The sequence below is a fragment of the Chelon labrosus genome, assembly GCF_963514085.1.
Source record: "Chelon labrosus genome assembly, chromosome: 11".
Taxonomy (NCBI): Eukaryota; Metazoa; Chordata; class Actinopteri; order Mugiliformes; family Mugilidae; genus Chelon; species Chelon labrosus.
In genome coordinates, this window is record NC_140344.1 from 18,944,086 (window position 1) to 18,962,221 (window position 18,136).

Consider the following 18,136-nt stretch of genomic DNA (forward strand, 5'->3'; position numbering starts at 1 on the left):
GTTGATGTTATGTCCAATGTCTAACGTCTAACTACAGTGAGACTGAATGAAAGGAAGCTGAAGCTGGACGGTGAATAACGGGATGTATTTAATAGCCCCGTTTCACAGTGGAATGATGAAATAAAACAAACTGAGAGTCAGAAAAGAAGCGAGAAAAAGAGTTGCGCTACTTGATGAGCACAATTAATCTGCTAGGTAGATTTTCTCGTAACTCCTCAAAATGACAAAAGCAGCCGCGTGCACATATGCAGGCCTCTTGGACAGATGGAAGTTAAAGACTAAGGTCAAAGATTGTTTTAGTTTCCGAGGGAAGATCAGAACATCCCCGAGACGGCGTCTAGTATTTTTGGAACCTGTTAAGATGCGTCTTACGTCTTTAGCAGAAATGAAAACAAACACTGTCCCGTTCCATTCATTTTCCTGGAAATCAGGGGGAGGAAAAAAAAGAAGAGCAGTGACAGTTAAGGATGACACATCAGGCTGTGTAGCTCGCTGTATTAGCGCGGTACAGTAGCAAGTTGTGAGTCAGACGCTGAGGCTGGAAAGCAGGGAAGCATTTGAAGAATGGGTGACTATTTGGTATGTGTGTGATTCACCGCCTGTGTGGCGAACCTCTCAGAGACAGGCCGTGCCACCGAGCCCTGTAAAAGTTACTCTGTTATTCCACATTTCCAAGCACTAGGTGCTTTTATTGCCGCAGCCACACTCGCAAAAGCCATGGGCCCAGATATACTGGTAGGTTTGTAATGGCAATGCATTGAGTCCGGCTCAGTGACTGGCCTGGTGAGGGGGAACAATTGACAGCGTAGGAGTCTGATCCACTCAGCAGTCTCTAAGGCCTCATGAACTCATTCTCAGTCTCTTGAAGATTCATCTGTTCCACATCTTTCCAAGCACTCTTCCTTCTTTGCATTTTTTGCCGCTACCCGGCCCTCCCAATCGTTCTCCGTTTTCAGTTTTAATCCCTCCCTCTTTTCGTCTCCTTTCTCCCTACTTTTTGTTTGGTCCTGTGCAGCACTTTGGAGACAGACTCTTTAACAAGCCTGCCCCAGTGGGCAGTAGACAGAGAGGGGAGGTTATTTTTAGACTGCGCACAGATTAAAAGTGGAACGTTTTTCTTCATCCTTGTAAAGAGTTGTCTTTCCTCTCTTTTATTCCGTAATGGAGTTTAGCATCTCTGTGGGGGATCTCGTGTTTCCTCCTCCCCCACACAAGCTCTCCGCTTCCCAGACTCATCTAACCCCCGCCACCATCACTCTCATCCTCTCCAAACACTGACATCATTCGACAGACTGAACTCTTTCCTCTGCCTGTGGGGGCTGATCTCTTCTGTCTGTAAAGCATGAAATGGGTGAGTCTCAGCTCCTGACACAAATCAAGCAACGGGAGAAAAAAACAAGCTGTCAGAAAACACACATCTGCTGCAGGAAAACATCATTTCATCCTCAGTGCAGTTCTCCTCGCATGACCCTTTTTCTCAGCGACACTACCACATTAGACTAGTGCTGATTTTACACACACGTACAGCACATGCACTCTCACACACTGTTAAAAAGAGTGTTAAAAGAATAAGTCACATAACTGCGTTAGGTATAATTAGGCCAGAGCTTTATCCAGGAGTCTGGGAGGTGACGGGTGAGCTTACTTCAGCGTTTTCCTGTCTTGGACCAAAACCAGAGTCTGACTTTTTCCTCCTGTCTCTGCAAACACACACACATACACACACTTCCTCTAGCATGTGGAACACCTCATCTCTGGCCTGAACTGGTGAAGTAAAAGGTGGGGGGGGGACATGGTCCTCTGGGTTTTACTAGCCCTACTCTCACTGACCCATACTGGGGTCTAAAGTCGGATACAGCTCCTGTTACTTTCCTTGAAAATGGGCCCATTCCTTTGAAAATAATTCTGTTTTTAGAATGGCTGCTTTTCCCTCGCCCTTAATTTGAAGGAGTGATATTGCGTGGTAGTCAGCCTGGCAGAGACCAAGCAGGAAATCTTTCATTAAAACTCCATCATGACTTAAAGCTCTGTGTCAGATATTGAATACTAAGTGACAGAGAGCAGTTCTGTTGAAGGGTTTATAATGCCCCGCAATCGCAGTCTGACCAGTGAACTCTGGGAACTCAGCTGAAAACAAACATTCTCAATAAGTCAAAGACTAAGCTCTAAAATTGGAAGCTTCTGACTGACAGCAGTGGTTGAAGATCATAGACCCCCCCACCGTGCACTTTCATGATATTCTCACAATAGAGCCTAAATAAAGAGCACAGAGTGCTAGCGAGCTGTTGTAAAAGAAGACTGAAAATGAGGAGGCAAAGTGATAAAGACAAACTCAGGGAGAAAATGAAATTTAATCACAGAGCCCTCTGGTGAGTTATAGTACATCAAACCACTTCAAATTGCTCCCTCTCAAGTCTATTTTATTGATGCGCTGGGAGCCGAACTCGGAAAACACGGAACACATTTGGGCTAATTGTTGATCACACGTAAAAGTATATATGTGGGAGATGTTACTTTATCCAAAACAGATGGCGCAACTGAGCGCATCAGCTCTCCAGCAGAAATATATGCATCCAACTGCTTTACCAAAACACAGCCACCCCCACTCTCTCTTATCCTTCCCTTCATCTCAGTCATTAGGAAAGCCATGGAAAACAAAATGTCAGCAATAATACTGAATTTCTTCTGTGAAATAGAATAGCTGAGGGCAAGTATGCTATTTCATAAACAGAAGGCACATGAGTGCCTCTGGAAATATGAAGAGCCTTATGGCAGGGCTGGCTCCGACCCAGTCTTTGCTGTAATTTGAGGGAAACCTGATAGTAATACCTCTCCTCTGCTGCTCTCCTCTGAGTCTGTCATTCTAGGTGTAGGAGGCGCTTCGACCACACTGGCGGTCTAGCATCTCGCAAAGCTATGAGGATATAAAAAGGGGTTGACCAGGGTGGCGTTCTCCTCCAGCATCCATAGCATCAGAGACGGCAGGTCTGCGTTTATGCCCGGGGACAGTCGAGAAAGGGCGGAGACAGAAAGGGACAGAGAAGAAGATAGCATCAGTATCAACTCTCTGCTGAGAGACAGTGTAGGGGATTCCCGAGCCCCTCTCCCCAGTATATGCCTGTGTCTACAAGACAGCTAAGCTCTTTAGATGTGTTTAAGCTTCCCCAAATGAAAGTAGCTGACAGAAAGAACAATTTGTGGTGCAGACGAGGATCTGCTTATTAAGCCTTCCATTGAAATCTGAAAGGCCAAAGTTTCCCTTTTCAGAACTGGAGCAGAAAAGGCCTTTCTGCTCCGGGGACACAGAGCATTTGTGTAGTTTGCTGTGCTTAATGCTGAAAACAATCTTACGCAGATCTCAGGGAATCACAGGCTGAATTCCTTTAGTGGGACTGGCAGCCACATGACTTGTAAAGTTGAAAAGTTAATGTCTTGATGTGCTTGATGCACGGGTGTTGAATACCACTCAACATGATACACATAATAGCGGGACGGCCTCCCCATGGTTACAGAAACATCACTCAGTTCAAAGCAGCACCAGCCCACTCCGGCTCGCACTGATGAGGCCATTGTTAGCTCACTGTGAGTGGATCACTCCCATAATCTGTTAATACATCCTCCTCCACAGTACACTATCTGTATCTGTTGTATTTACTTGTAATACCACTGTGGCTCACAGGGAGAACTGTGTTAGTTTATCCCAGCTGCACAAGCCCACTCACTTCATGTGGATAAAGAAGGAAGCTTTTGAACGCTATGCCTCACAAAGGTCAGGCTTCCTACAACCTACAGAGAAAAATGAGACCATGCACCATGAGATAATGTACACCACAGGCTTATATTTGTTTTTAAAAAAAAGTACATTTGCTATCCCGGCCTCAAGGAGAACCTACAGGGCTAATATAGATTAAAACACACATATCTCCAGTATCAGTGGTCATTTTCAGCCTCAGTAGCTGTCTGGGGGCTGATAGCATCTCACAGACTGTCAGTCTCATGTCTGACATCAGATGGGGAGCGAAAGAGATTGGCAGATGAAGCCACACTCTTTGAGCTCCCTGCTGCTTTAACCTTTCCCATCTGCGTCAGCAGTCACACATGGTTCACATAAGAAATCACTTTCTTCTCCTTGGCAGTCCAGGCATACATTCAAACACGGAAATGAGATATACACTACTGTGCTGATGCTAAATCTTGAGGGGTGGGCACAAACTTTCTACGACAGCGATATAACCGACGGATAGCCACAAGAAATCGTGAAGGGGCATTTAACGAAAAACACATGTAGGTGCGTGTACACAAACACTTGCTCAAACAAACAAAACAGATAACTATTCAGGAGACTAACCCAAGTAGGTCAACTTGGTAAAAGAAGCAGCATGATATAAAACTGCAGCTACTGTGACAGGAAGCAAACACTTCGCCTCCAGTGCTGTTTTCATGCTTAAACTACAGCTTTCTCCTGGATAGAGGGATTTCCTGTTTTTCAGATTAGCTGAATATTTATTTACAACTTGGCAAATGTGCATGTCCACTCACAACAATCTGTAAATTTACATGAATAGCCTGATTTAGAGTGTTTTCTTTTTGATCTCTTCAGGTGTACAACTTGTTTTAAGTATAAAAGCAAACGGAGAATGTGGGTTTCAAAAAACACAACTGGATTAAAAAACAAGAAAAAATAAAGGAAGCAAGCAAATTGAGATTTCAACCAGTCCGACACTCCCATCAAATGACAATGTTTAACTCTAATGTATACTGAAGTTTGTCATTACTCCACCCTGTCACCCATCCATCTGTACCTCCCACTTCTACAGCCCAGCCACCTGTTTTAGCCCTATAAAGAGTATATTACCATTGAAAAGAGCCCGTTTAGCTTTTGGGGCGTTTGAGAGAACCCGCTGCAACGTTTACATACTGTGTGATCTTCAGACCTGCAGCACAACTTGATTTCCTGAAAATCTGCATCACAAGCACATCAGGATGCACCGTCACGTGAAAAGGAAATGCGCCGAGTGTGAGGGGAATGCAGACGGTCGTGGGCTTCTCTAAAGAGAAGACACAGGCATTTAGGCAGCCTTAGTGTGGGTGTCAGCGGGAGATTAAAACTCACACAAATGCGCGCACACAAATACACGTGCACACATTTGCACATGTGTTCAATCATGTTGGATGACATTCATTCATTTTTTGGAGACCTACCCACAGCATAATGAGTACTTGCTAACCCGTACCCTAACCTAAACTTAACCTTATCCTAACCCAGTCCTTCTTCTAAAAATTTGCTGATTTATGCCATGGGGACTTGTTTTTTTGTCCCCAAAAGGGAGGCGAATCCCCACAATGGGACTGTGTGAACTGATTTATATCCCCACAACATGGGAAATACAACTACACACACACATTCATTCACACAAAGACACACACGCACACATCCTCCCCCTTCGCTAAAGCAGATTCTGTGAATGTTTGGCCGTGCCAGCTGTGTGAGCTTGAGGTTGGGTGTGGGGTGTATACAATTGTCTGACAGACCTCACGGTGTGTATACACACGGCCATAAACAGAATCTGGAGCGGAAGCACTGATCACCTAGATGTGCTTGACCTTATGACCCCCAGAGCTGAACTGTTATCCTTTCATTATGTGTAATATTTGGCCCCGGCATGCCGTTGGAAACACAGGGTGTCGCGCTGGACCGCCGCCAGAGAGACATGTGTGAGGGTGTTATCTGAGAAAGGACGCACATGCCTAAAAATTTTCCTGATTTCATCTTTACTGTTTATGTTCTTACACAGAAATAAATATAATTTGTCCGAAGGCCTGTTTGCGTGTCTGTGCATGAAAATGTGTAAACACGCCCGTGTCCAAGTCTTTGATGTTGACCACAGCGGCAATGCACTGTAGTGAACTTTAAACTGAAAGGGAGAGAGACCCACAGAAACACACACATTTGTTTTTTATTTTATTTTATTTTTTTGTGTGTGTGTGTGTGTGAAAAACATCTGCACTTATATATAACAACTCCCAAAATACAAGAACGGAATTATATGTGTGTGCTGCAAAAGTGGGAAAACTCATTCTGCGCTGCCAACTTCTTCGGAGAGGAGCTCTGTAAATAACTTCGGAATAAAGCGGCAACACTTCTGGCCAAACATGTGACAGAACAAATGAGCTGCTCACCTGGATTCTGAAAGCCCACATACCAAACAGGTGAGGGAAGCAATGCTTTTAAGATCGTTCAGGCCTGTGTTTTCACTGGATGACAGGCTCGCCTCCTAACTTGACGAATCTTTACCTTTCAGACACTCATAGCTCGTGTCAAGCAACGCATTTGACAAAAAAAACAAAAAAACACACATGATAGGCTAAGCATTGTCAGGATGTGTATCTCTTACACTGATGCAAAGCAAAGTGGGTCACTGAGAGTCCAAATATATATATAAAGAGGGAGAGACTGTCTGATGACTAAATTACCCAAATGCACCTTTTCCCTTCTGTCTGTCTGCACATGTGTATGTGTGCAAGGCTGAATGGAAATACACACATCGTCTGCTAGCACTTTGTGCCATTTATTCCAGCTTTCAACTCCTGATGAGCCAAGAAGCCTCTGTGAACTCCTTAAGCAAACACCGCGGAGCAAGGAGACAGAACAGTGAGGGATGGAGATCTAGCAAACATGCCCGTTTGAACCGGAAATATTCGGCAGGGTTAGAACTTAGTGCTGTTTGGACCAGGGACACTAGAGAGGACCTGACAAATATATGTGTTTGAAGGCCAAACAGTGTTGAAGGCAGAGCTCCCATGGGGAATCTGACAGTAGAGCCTCATAGTCAGCTGCTGCCGACTCTCCACTATGCTGACAGTTTAAATAAGAAGGCACAATAAGCTCAGTCATCGAGGAAAGGATCCCCCCCTGTGATGAAGAAAAGTTGATCTTCCTATCTCCCGTACAGCTTGAGCACAATGACTTCTTCAGTGGTACAGAATACACATATTGCACAGACGCACACCCCGCATGCTGAGAGACAGACAGAATAATTATCCCATTCTTTAATGACACGAGGTGCCAGGTTCACTGACTGACAGAGCTAATTAGAGAGGCATGAAAGTTTAAGCAGCATGTGACTCCTCTGACCTATTACGAACCTGTCATGTTTGTTGGTTCAATTGAGGGCATCATCTTTTCATTTCATCCAACCAGAGGCTCAAGTTTCTCTGGGTTGAACCATAAAAAGCCCCGGTATAAGCTTTAAATAAATCTCTGTAGGAATGGCAGGGTTTCCCAAATAATAGTGGAGCTGAGTTGACTTCAGTAAAACCTGAAGGCGATGTGAGATAAAACTAAGAAAAGAAAACTCCATCTTCCTGGCTTTTGTGAAAAAATAATTGTGCCTCCTCTCTGAACCTTTTGAAAATGACGTGTCTGTCAACACTTAAAATGAATGTGGTCATCTGTCCATGACACAGATTGCTGTGCCACGGATGACAGTCATCAGTAGTCCTAGACAGAGGCTTTGAAGTGAAACCGCAGCGCACTCCTTTTCCACCCAGTTCTCATGGCTTTCCCTTTAAATAGAGCATGACATCAGACCCTACGCAGGTCTACCGGCCCAAGCCCAAAACAAATGTGTCCAAACAATGCCACATCTGGAGCAAAACGCAGGAGCGAGAGGGGAAGAGCAGGAATGTAGCGGAAAAGGGGTTGAAAAGGGAAAGCAATCCTAAAGTTGTTTAGCTCTAGGACCCAGGCCAAGGCATCTGGGGATGTGCCTGAGCTATAATTTACTGGCGATTCCTCGTGCCGCCCCCACCTCTTCCCTTAAAGATCTGATGTCACCACCGCACACCAAAGCATCACACGGAAGCGCTACTGTTTCTGTTGTGTAATACGGGGGATATCTATTTCTGAATATCATAAAACCAGCACACGGGAAGGTTGACCAAACTACACCAATTCTGACAAACAAACCCTGCAAAAACCTGCCAATCATTCTGCTAAGTATGCAGAACTTGACTTAAAGCCTTTCAGCGAACGTCCAATCGAGTTCAGAGAAGAAAAAAAACCAAAACAATAACTGTTTCGTGTTTGATTTGATCTCCTCTGACTTCTCTGCTCAGATACAGGAGACGTTCTTCAGAAAGTCTTCTCAGGAAGCCTGTTCTTGTTGCCATTGTCAAAAGCAATCAGAGCTGCTGGGCCTGCCTTCGTGCTGCAGAAGGAGCAGGGGTGCACGGCAAAAATTCAGGCCAATTTTCTGCTTGTTAGATAAAGTGTCTAATAAACGCACGACGGCTGATCCAACGGTTATTTGTCAGCAGACACGTAGTACACCGCCTAGAGCCTGACGCAGATATTTTGGACCGACTGCATAAAATGTGTACGCCACAACGCACAACCGCACGTGCGCGCAATAACACACATGCACAGGGTGGATTTGTGTGGGAGCTCGGGGCGGCCTTTAGATTGAAGGTGAGACGTGACAAAAAGAGACGTCGGTTAGGACGAAAAATATGCGTCCTGTTTGAAGAAGAGGACACAGATAGGGAGGAATGAGAGGAGAGATGAGGAAAGTCTTATTCTATAGATGTGAGGGATGCTACTACTACTACTACTACTACTACTAAAGAGAGTGCACCAGAGGATTGATGATTCAGACTCTTTAAAGTCCTAAGTTCCTGCCTGAAATGTTTGAGAGTTACAGGAAAACTGAGCTGAGAAAGAGATAGAGAGAGTCAGACGAGGAGTTCAATCAGTTCAATCCTGCGAGCGTCCCGATGCGCATAACAACAGCAACAACTCTACTGAGGATCTTAAACATCAGAAAAAACACTGCACGGCAGCACAAGTAACTACATATAATCCCTCGACTCACTGACAGGACTCGTCACATGCTCGCATTCCTAATGTCATAAATCAAGTATTAACTCAGGCCTATATTTAAAATCACACTCAGCTGACAAACATACAAAATGTTGATTTTTAATCACGAAAGGCATCTCTTCAATTACGCATTTAAATTTAGCAGAAAATTATACGGCCTTGGAAATTAAGGTTTGGCCTTTTAATGTGTCCATTGGAAATAAATAAACATCTAACTGCAAGGTTCTCAGAGTTTTAATGACTGGGAGCAAAGCTGGGGAGCCTGTTATATGAAACCCAAGTCCAATAATTCATTAAGCTTTCAAAACGCATGCCCTTCGGATATGAAGTAAGGACATAATTTCTTTTCTGATGCTTTCCCTTAGCTGTGCTTTTTTCTTGCTCAAATTAAAGTCAACCCAAAGTCTTCTTTTTTTTTTTAATTCAAAAGTTGGAGAGAGTGCCGTTCCCAGGGGCCATGACACATCATTTAAAAATTAAAAACTGCATATTCATGTCAAAGGATTACTGGTACTGGAGGGACAGTACTTTGATTACATTAGTGGGAAATGATGCACATGTAAGGATTATCGCACAGGAGTGTGGTCATTTGTTTTGAGTATTTGGTGACTGTGGCTAGAATTTCAACTACAGTGGACAATGCAGATGCGTCAAAGACAGTCCGGTTCAAATGGGGCCATGAGTCAAGCTGTACAGTCTGTCAGACACAGAACCCCAAACATACCGCAGTCTCATTTTCATTTGCTCGTCATTCTTCAAACCAATTTCTTCCGCGGGGTAATCTTGAAAATTACAAACAAATTGACCAACTTTCGTGAGAAAGTTCTTTTTTTTTTTTAACCCCTCACTGTGGCGGCGGTCACTGTTCGGCTTTCACTATCAAAGTCTAATGAAAGTCAGCTCTGCCCTTTCAGCAGTGAGCCAGAGAGGTCAGAAGCCGTGACCCTATCACTCAACGTGGGAATTAAGGGATGAATAACCTCCCCAGTGTTATGTAACCTTAGTGACTGGTCTGGGCAGTGCCTGCTGAGCTGGTAATAAACCAACCTTAAAGAAATTATCATGCCTTTTAGACACCGAACTAGATTTAATAGTCTCATGGTCTCAGTATCTGGTTTGGGGGATTATGATTAATATTCCTCAGTGAAGATAAAATGTACCTTAATCACAAAAAGGGTAAGTTCACGCCTCTCCTCCCTGAGGTTATCTGCCTTTTCACACTTAAATCTTCACACGCTCTGCGAGATAACAGTGACGTCCGCCTGCGTGTGTTTTCATTACAAGATTCCCGTGAATAAAGAAGTACTGATTCTTTATCTTTCACATTTCACGAGAATATGAGTGTGGTGATGGAAGAGCGGACGGCAGTGGGGATGTCTGGGGGAGTCTAGAGTTACGTTAACGGGCAGCGAGAGAGGCAGGAGGTGGAGGCGGGGTCAGGGGTCGCGGCGCCCCGACAAAACAAATGAACCGTCCCGCGAGGAAGTCAACAAGAGATGCATTCCCCCGCAACCCTGCGAGCCCTAGCAACAGCCGCGGCTGGCAAACATGTGTGTGACAAATGTGCCATCTGAACCAATGACAGGGTCTCAATCATCACCATATGGGGTTGCCACACAAACACAGCAAGAGAGGGTGGGTGAGAGACTGCAGGGGGTGCAGAGACGCAGAAGAGGAGGAGGAGATGGGTGGGTTTGCAGACGCAATAAAACATAACAAGGCTGATATTAATAAGATATGTTAGGAATTGGATTAAAAAAAACAAAAAAACTTCCCTGGTAGTTCTGACTACACTGCAGACTGCTTCGGTAGCGTTAGATGTTATGAGGACTCCCTGTTGGGAAAATCATGGGAGAGATGCTGCTGTTAGCTAGACTGCAATCAAGCAGTTTTTTTTTTTTTACTGTGGGCTCTATTGTTGCCCTTTAGGGCTTAATGACCAGCAAACAAACTCATGATGGCCTCCTTCTGCCATTCAATCCCTCTAAAATCCCATTTTATACAAACTGCACTGACTGAGAGACCAGATGACACGGAAGTTCACACACACACACACACACACACACACTGCTTTCTTTTCCTTCTGTATTCCCTCAGAAGAATTTTTACACAATTTGCTTGTGTCCCCCGATGACTCCTCTACATTGCATAGCACCGACAATGTTTTCAATCAGTCCTTTAGATTTTCCATTCCATATTTTTATTTGCTTCAGCCTTCTGTCTCTCCTCCTTCTTGTGATTTTGTATTTCTCTCTCTCCCTCCCTCCCTCTCTCTCTCTCTCTTTCTCTCTCCCTCGCCAGCTCTGGAAAGTACATTCACACAGTTCAACAGTGACACAAGGACCGTCTCCTTCATGGCAGGCCATGCTTGTGTTTTTTCAATTAAGCCAGGCTCCTGTACACTATTCATTTGGGAAACCATAATTCTCATGGCCCAGCAGAAACTAATGGAAAGTCGCTTAGTTTTTTTTTTTTTTTTTCTGGGAGAGGTATCGGAAAGACCTAGAAGCATGTCAGCCTAGTAGGGATGGAGAATCGAATACTGTCCATGAGAATATACAGGAGGTGTTGATAGAAGGCGAAGGCCTCAGCGAGGGGTATCAGGGTGCAAGAACTCGTGGGGTGAGTGGGATCAGGAAGGAGGTGAGTGAAAGAATACAGATGGATGGATTTCCAAGGGAATGTGGATGAAAGTGAGTGAGTCGCAGGCCGGATCTGAATTGCCCAGCGGGGAGGAGGACAGATCCCCTGAAATCACTTCAAAGCCTGGTGTCACTGGGCTGCAGATGAGGACAGACTGCCTCCTTTATTTACAGAGATGAGCCTCAGTGGCCCCGTTTCATCTACCCCTCCGCCTTTACCGGCAATCAGCAGCGCAAGTAAACAAATAAATCTCCACGTGTGCCCACACACTCCGGTGCAGTAACACCGCCCTGCACCCTATTTAACAGCTCCTGCAGAATTACTATATGGCTGTAAATTACATTAGCACCAGCCCAGACCGAGAGTAAACAGTAATTTCACATTTTCCAGAATTCATGAAACACTATTATTAAGCAATATTCACTTCCTCTGGATTGTTACCAAAGTTGTCATCCTTTTTCAAGAAAGTCCAAGTCCCCTTCCTTGCTTGACCAGCTGAAGCCATTTATCACCTCAACATAAACCTTGCACTGCTGACTCACTCTGTGTTCATACATAAACAAAGTCTTATATGTGCACAGACCCAAACACACATACCAAAACTTGCACATACTGCATGTGCACACACACACGCACACACACATATGCGTGTTAAAAAGTGGGAGTGTCCTAACCGGGACAGCCCCCATTTCACCCCCACCTCCTACCCCACCACCACCACCACCACCTCCACCACAACAATCAACAGAGACAGACAGACAGTCAGTAAAGGAGAGCACTGAGAGAAAGACAGACAGGAGCAGGACATGAGAGAGAGACAGTTTCAAGTCTTACCTCAAGAGTAACGCTGTGGAGCCGATACAAGAGAAAGCCTCATGACTGTAGCGGTCTCTCTCTCAGTCTGGGGATCTTTGGCCGCGGGAGACGGGAGCCGAGAGGCACAGGCAGCGCGGAGTCTAGCAGCGCTCAGCACACTTTACAGGCAGAGAAGGCTGTGGAGCTGCGCAGACCCCGGCCCGTCCGCTCACACTCTGCCTTCTGAGGATGAAAAGAGAAGACTTCATTACCAGCTGTAAACCACGCCTCCACCCCTCCAGTCTCCCTCCTCCCAAGCCTTCACCCCCTCCCTTCCTCCTTCACTACCTCCCCGCTTCCCTTCCACACTCGCAGCCAGTAGCACGCTCCAGGGCCTGTCCCAGCCAAGAGAGGGGGAGCAGACTGCCAAAGAAAACCACCCATCCCACCGCCTGCCAGTGCCATGCAGTGCACAGACAGAGAGGGACAGAGAGAGATGGGGAAGGAGATGGAGGAACAGAGAGATGGCAAATAGTATACAGTTAGGGTTAGAATCGGTAAACTGTTATTTGTTTGTTTTTATACTAAGTACGCTTCATCGGCTTGACAGTTCTGCCAGTGCAGCACCTGAAAACAATAGGGAAGGCTGAAGCTGTGCGAGGCGGTGGGAGAAAGTGTTAAATGAGCCCGAAGTAAAATGAAGAAGGAAAACAGGAGGAAGAGAATTCAATTTGGACCGAGTGTGAGGCAGTAGCACTTCACTCGAGAGGAGGGGGAAGAGACAGAGGGACGGACACAGACAGGCAGGCAGACGGAAAGAAAAACACAGACACACTCAGAGAGAGACATAAAATGGGTGATCAGTTTGACAGTCTCAAGGAGAAAAGTAAAAAGGAAAGAGACGTATTTAAACACGGGCTGTCAGAAGTTCTAATTAAGACTTACTGTAAGGAAGATCACACCAAGGAGGAGTATGAGTGTGTGGGTCTGTGTGTGTGTGCTGAGTTCTGGGAGTGTGGATGATGTCTGACTCTGGGGGTTTGTGTGTCTTATAAACCTTACGCTCACCAGGCCTCCATCATCAACACCCAGAATAAGGATGACAGTTTTCGTCCACCTTCAGAGTGCCTGTCCCCTCCTTCTCATCCTCTCCGCCTTTTTTTCTTCTCATGCCAACATGAACTCTCTCCCCATCAGACGGAGGAAAATCGGTCTAAAAGCACTAGCTGTTTACTGTCTGTAATTATGAAGGGGCTGGGTACAGTCAGCCAAGGCAAGCTCTGCACCCTGCCCCCAGTGCCACCACATACAAACCTAGCTCTACCAAGTTTGCCAGTTTAAACTGGGCTGTGGCACAGAGAGGGGAGTGTAAAATAAAGGAAGACAAAATGTTTCAGGTTTCAAGGCTGGTAATGAAGACAAATTATTTATATGTACGTGGAGTGTACCGGTTTTCTTTACACCTTACAGCTAGGGGTGCACTAGAGGTCAAACTCTACTGTAGGTCCATGGCATGACATGGAATAATTAAAGTTCATTGTAGTGATTAACCAGAAATCTGAGGGAGGTATTTTTGCTGGTGAATGCTGCAGTTCAAGCTCCAGTTCAGTTTATGACAGCTGAAGACTTACCCTGCAGAAAATTATGAAGCGACAACACCAGGGCACGCAAACTAAGCAATTGTTCGGGGAACTGTGAAATAAATGACTACCTTTTGCCATATTTTTGCAATGACAGCCACATACCCCCTTTATAAAAAAAAGAAGACCCTTTGACTCCACAAACCGCCCGTTTTGCAAGTTTAGGCTCGGGAGATAGAAAACACACACATTTGCCTTAGGCCCACCAGAACCTAGAATCGCTGCTAAATACGATACATGCACCAGGACTGGCAGTTCTTTATTTCCACAGACAAAGACAGCGCTGACACATGTCTAGGATGCAGCAGTCTTTTTTAATTGCTCACTGAAATAAGCAAAAGAACAGCTGGTACGAACTCAAGTGGTGGCGATAAAAATATCACGAAGAACCTCGAAGGCTGCAGGAAAAAAAAAAATCCACAGATCAACGAAATACTAAAATGTAATGAAAAAGGAGCTTCTTCTTTTTATTTTTTTTGTCGGCACAGTATGGGGTAAGCGGGGATTGTACGGCAATCTCCCACACTAACATTAACAACCACACAGACCCTCTCTGTGGCATAATGGTGTCAAATTTACACAGGTCCACAAAACAGTACTTAAGGTTATGGGCCGCCTTCATTGTAGGCTGTGAAAGCCCAGGTCTGGGCTTGGGGTTTGAAGACAGTTGGAGTGGGTTGGTGGAGGGACAACACCACAGGGAAATGAGTTTGTCTCTCCTTTCTCTGCACTTTATTGCTAAGAAACTCTAATCCTCCAAAAATCAGAGACACTGATACCCCCTTCTGTGGTGTTTTATGTCTTTAATCAGGGGCTTTAGCAACAGAGGAAAGACTAATCCAACATCTGAAAGCTGTTGTTTGTTTACTGTCTAGTATGTAATCAAGTGTAGTCATTTTCACAACAATACTAAATAGATAAAAATAGCTCCGAGCGGTCATATAATGAGGAAAATACGAAGCGTAATGACAGGCTGTCAGTCACACTTTGAGGCAAAAAACTATTTCATGATCTAAATGTGGGATTTAGGATTGTGGTGGAAGGACTTAATATCCTGTCTAGCCACTAGGGGCTGAACTGGGCTGTAATGTAAATACAGGCCAGTTGCACACAGTAATGAGGCGACGTTTGACCCTAACTCCTTTACTCAACAGTTCTCACACACACATCTAAATTTCAGTTTTTGGGAACAGCTGCGTTACTGGCTGTTGATAAGTGAAGTTACTGTTAATTGTGACTCACCACACATTTAGTAAATCTGGTGTGACACAGGTGCGGGGGAGTCTGTTACCGTTACCGTAAGAAATTAATTCCAAAAAAATGCAAGTGAACACAGCCTGCGTCACGACAGTGTGAAATATGCATTTGAAAGCACCGACGATGACACGCCTACTAAAAGAGCAACACTAAATATCAGGTTAAAGGGATATATGGGTGAACGACTACGAACTAGTGTCTTAAAACACCTTTATCGTCTATAAAAACGCCTAAAAAAACTTCACACAAGTTGGAAGAAGAACAACACCATAATCTCACAGGAACATCAGGTTACAGAAAAGTTAAAGAAAAGAACTCAAGAAACAGGCAGCCTGTGATTGGATTTCAAAAGCCAAAAACCCAAGTGCCGGGCACCGCAAAAATCTGGCAAAACACCGGGATGCTGGGATAAGCCAAGCGGAGTATTGAATTATAGTTCAGAACAAAACTTAAAACAAAACATGTTAACTATGAAAGAATACTTGGGTGTAACATCGCCTATACATGCAAATGAAACAAACAAGGTAAAGGGAGCCAAAGTGTATGCAGTGCATCCGAGAATCACCCCTGGATGGGAGGCAGAAGTGTATTAGATGTTCGGAAATTTAAATTTCTCTCCTAATAGCCTAAATTGAAAGCAGAGTCAATGCAGACGGCAAGAGAGGGAACTTTCTGTGTTCTTAACACAGAAAACCTTTATGAGATGGATCAGTGTGAGGGAGTCTAAGCTTGACCTGTCAATGTTTCCAAGATGAATATGGAGATTGTTTAAACCTGGTCCTGGGGCCTGCACGCTTCAGAACACCGGCTGCTTGTATGTTACTAGTCTAAACAAGTAGTCTAAGTTAATACAAGGTATTAATTTTATGCCTGACCCCTAAACACATATCTTCACACTGGCAACCGTCTGAGGTGTCTAAATGGTCCTCTCTCTCTATGCCGCTTTAAAAAAATCATATAAACCACCACTGTTAAACTTATAAAGTGTTTTAATGACCTCAGAATGTTCTAACCTCCCCTCAGGGACCAGAAATACCCGGGTCAAAAAACTAATTAAACTGTGACCTTTTAAAACGCATGTTCATGCAGGCATTACAGTTACTAAATATATTTCCCTAATACTATATATAGCTCGGGATGAATGTGCTTCTCTTCACCTTCCCTAAATCTATACTGTAGCACCGGTTTCTTGGCGAAAGTGAAAAACGATGAATGCTGCTGCAACTGTGGCGAGATGACGGAAGAGTCACGTCTTGTATCCTGCCCGAGGTTCCATTATCATTGATGGTATCGTTGTTTTTTGTTTTTTTTTTAGACGAGAATTGACAATGAAGTGTCTAAGCTGCTAAAGAAGAGATCAAACATAAAGTCTGACAGGACGTGTTGCTACTCAGTAAAGCGCAGTAAGATCGCCGCTTTGCTCCCAACTTGTAAAATGATATCTGCAACCTGATGTTGCCCCAGATGCAGTTAGCATTTTACAGCGCCGGGGGTTATTCTAGGTCATGTTGGCGACACACCCAGAGCCCCAAATGAAAGGCCTCCCGATCGCCACCGACACCGACGCTTCTTTAACTGTCAATCAGAGCGCTCAGGGTAGGAACCGACTACGTGGGGTGACTATATTCCATGACTCACTGACTGTTACACACATGACACGTCCAATAAAAACAATTACATTAAGACTTCACAGCAGGAGGAGACAGTATATTACAAACACAAGGACTGCTTCTGCGGGCGTATCGCGTGTTCATGTGCTCAAAACCAAAAGGGGCCCCGGAAAAATGAGACTGTTGGTTTTTAACTCACCGAACTGCAGCTGCCCGATAACTCCTCTGTATCTTTTGGAATGATGCTGACCATAAATATAACCTGCAATAACGGGATCTACAAGAAATTCTAAATAAACTCCCTACACTGACTTACTGTAACAGATACATAAATGATCAGAACACATTCCAGTTGCAGTTCCGAGCACTAGCATCTCATCTTCAAGATTATTATTAAACAGTTATAAGAACACTTCTGATAGAAGGGCTTTGAAGGGGAAAAGAAATTTCAGTTTTTTCTTTCGCTCACACACGATGCACATATTACCCCAGGAACCCATCCCGGTGCACTGTGTCAGTGGGTGTGTGGTAACAATGGGAGCTAGGGTGAGCTAAGGCAGAGTTCTCTGGTCCTTCTCCACATAAACCTTTAATATGAGGCCTCCTCAGCACCAGTCGGCCATCTAAAGGCACTGTACGGAAAAATGAGACTGTTGGTTTTTAACTCAGACGCAGGTGGCGGCCGCTAACCAAAAGGTCTAACACATCCATTCCCTCTGTCTGTGCAACTGTGGGGCTCTGAAGTTGCTGGTGTGAGTGGTCAGCCTAAGCACTGGGAATTTCACACCTACAATTGCCACGACCAGCGACGGGTAGAGCCCATCACACCCTGGTGTGCCATTTCTGACCCAGAGAGCCCAGCGGCCATGAACACATGCTCTCCCCCAAGGGCAAACACGGGGCACCCCAGCCAGTGTAGACTTAGCAGCTTGGCGATGTGTACTCGCCCCGCCATGTGGACCAGGAGTGATGATGTTCCCAGGGAGACATCGTCTGAGGGTTGGGCTGAGAGGAGGTGGGGTAGGATTGGGGTGTTGTAGGGGAAAGAAGAGGAGCTGAAGAAAGGGGAGAAGGCCCGACATAAGCGAAATTGTTTTCAAAGGAGCAAAGGCAGCGTTGATGGAAGACTACTTTTCAACATTTCTTTCAAAAAGTAGAATAGCATCACGTCATATATTAGTTATTTATTGTGGTTGCGCTTTCTGAGATTTTTAAAACTCTTACATTCTGCTCATTCAGTGCATTAGCAAATATGACGTATGCATAACCGTATATTTTTGTCCTCAAAATAAAAACCTGTACATCTGATT

General features: G+C 44.8%; 1 protein-coding gene across 1 annotated transcript in view; it reads right to left on the reverse strand.

Annotated features, from left to right (window-relative positions):
- The window catches only part of znf469 (zinc finger protein 469), a 62,267-nt gene that overhangs the window by 26,892 nt on the left and 17,239 nt on the right, over nucleotides 1-18,136 (reverse strand). Inside the window, exon 2 of the mRNA XM_084554557.1 lies at nucleotides 12,359-12,562. The gene's annotated coding sequence lies outside the window, so the exon portion shown is untranslated. The remainder of the gene's footprint in view (nucleotides 1-12,358; nucleotides 12,563-18,136) is intronic.